The sequence below is a fragment of the Petromyzon marinus genome, unplaced genomic scaffold (assembly GCF_048934315.1).
Source record: "Petromyzon marinus isolate PM22_M1 ecotype Great Lakes invasive population unplaced genomic scaffold, UKy_Petmar_22M1.pri1.0 PM_G_Scaffold_52, whole genome shotgun sequence".
In the NCBI taxonomy this organism is placed as follows: domain Eukaryota; kingdom Metazoa; phylum Chordata; class Hyperoartia; order Petromyzontiformes; family Petromyzontidae; genus Petromyzon; species Petromyzon marinus.
Window position 1 is genome coordinate 577,501 of NW_027423005.1, and position 2,500 is coordinate 580,000.

The following is a 2,500-nucleotide window of genomic DNA, read 5'->3' on the forward strand; positions in this document are numbered from 1 at the left end:
GGAATCGGCCACAACCTTCCTCGCTCGCCTCATGCTCCTTGTCGTGTGCAGGTCCTCGAGGGTTGGTAGATTGCAGGCAATTACCTTCTCAGCAGTGTGCATGATACGCTGCAGTCTGCTCTTGTCCTTGGCAGTGGCAGCAGCGTACCAGACGGTTATGGAGGAGGTGAGGATGGATTCAATGATCGCTGTATAGAATTGCACCATCATTGTCTTTGGCAGGTTGCATTTCTTCAGCTGCCGTCGAAAGTACATCCTCTGTTGAGCTCTCTTGGCGAGGGAGCTGATGTTCAGTTCCCACTTGAGGTCCCGGCAGAGAATAGTGCCCAGGAAGCGGAAGGACTCCACAATTTTGACTGCGGAGTCTAACAGGGTGATGGCGGTGAGTGGGGCTGTATTCTTCCTGAAGTCCACAACCATCTCAACTGTCCTTAGAGCATTTAGCTCTAAGTTGTTCTGGCTACACCAGGTCACCAGGTTGTCAGCTTCCCACCTATAGTCAGACTCATCCCCACCAGAGATCAGCCCAATGAGGGTGGTGTCGTCCGACAAACTTCAAGAGTTTGACGGACAGATGATTGGAGGCGCAGCTGTTGGTATACAGGGAGAAGAGCAGTGGGCAAAGGACGCAGCCCTGAGGAGTTCCCGTGCTGATGGACCTGGAGTCAGAGACTTCTGTTCCCGGCTTAACGCACTGCTTCCTGTCAGAGAGGAAGTCTGTGATCCACCTGCAGGTGGAGTAGGGCACGTTCAGCTGGAAGAGCTTGTCCTGAAGCAGGGCAGGGATGATGGTGTTGAAGGCAGAGCTGAAGTCCACAAACAGGATCCTGGCGTAGGATGCTGGGGCGTCCACATGCTGTAGGGTGAAGTGGAGGGCCATGTTAACTGCGTCGTCCACAGACCTGTTGGCTCTGTAGGCAAACTGAAGGGGGTCCAGGAGAGGGTCTGTGATGGCTTTGAGGTGTGCCAGGAGCAGGCGCTCAAAAGACTTCATTACCACAGATGTAAGGGCGACCGGTCTGTAATCATTTAGTCCTGTTGGCCTTAGCTTTTTGGGCACAGCGATGATGGTGGAGGACTTGAGACAGGCTGGTACATGGCATGTCTCCAGGGAGGTGTTAAAGATGTTGGTGAACACCGGAGACAGCTGGTCAGCGCAGTGCCTGAGGGTGGCTGGAGAGACAGAGTCCGGCCCGGCTGCTTTGCGTGGATTCTGCCTCTTGAAAAGCCCATTAACTTCTCCCTCCTGAAAGGAGAGAGTCGTTTCTGTAGTATGGGTGGGGGATGGGGCCTCTTGGGTGGGAAGGGGTGGTTCAGGACAGTCCAATTGTCTTTCAAATCTACGGTAGAACTCGTTCAGGTCGTTGGCTAGGCGGGAGTCGTTAGTGGTGTGGGGCGCTCTGGGTTTGTAGTTGGTGATGTGCCTGAGCCCTTTGGCAGACAGAAGCAGCGTCGTTAGTAGAGAACTGGTGTTTTAGTGTCTCTGAGTACAGTCGTTTAGCCTCTCTCACCGCTTTGCTAAACCTGTTCTTCGACTCCTTGAATCTGTCTCTATCCCCACTCCTAAACGCTTCCTCCTTCTCCAACCTCAACCTTTTGAGCTTTGCTGAGAACCAGGGCTTGTTGTTGTTAAAGTTCACCCTGGTACGTGTTGGGATACAGCAGTCCTCACAGAAGCTGATGTACACAGCCTCTGTGAGTTCATCCAGACTATTGGTAGCAGTCGTGAACATATCCCAGTCAGTACAGTCTAAGCACGCCCGCAAATCTTCCACAGCCTCACTGGTCCACTGTTAAGATGTCCTCACAGCAGGTTTACAGAGTTTTAGTTGCTGCCTGTATGCACGAATCAGGTGGACCAAGGGAGTTCTGTGCGAGCCGAACAGCCCCGTGACCCACAAGAGAAACATCCCCGCCAAATTCGAGCGTTTGACGGGGTCTATCCGTGAAAAAATATTCACGTTTTTGAGTGCACATGCATTTCTGCTGCAAATGCCTCTGGAAGTTTCATGCCGTTCGTATGCCAATTGTGGCAACACGAAAATGACCCGTTTTCCCATTCCGAGGGATTTCTGTGCGACCCTAACAGCCCCGTGAGCCACAAGAGACACATCCCCGCCAATTTCTAGCGTTTCACGGGGTCTATCCGTGAAAAATATAGACGTTTTTGAGTGCACATGCATTTCTGCTGCAGATGCCTCTGGAAGTTTCATGCCGTTCGTACGCAATGTGGCAACACGAAAATGACCCCTTTTCCCATTCCGAGGGATTTCTGTGCGACCCTAACTAACAGCGCCCGTGAGCCACAAGAGAGACATCCCCGCCAATTTATAGCGTTTCACGGGGTCTATCCGTGAAAAATATAGACGTTTTTGAGTGCACATGCATTCCTGCTGCAAATGCCTCTGGAAGTTTCATGCCGTTCCTATGCAATGTGGCCACACAAAAATGACCCGTTTTCCCATTCCGAGGCATTTCTGTGCGACCCTAACAGCCCCGT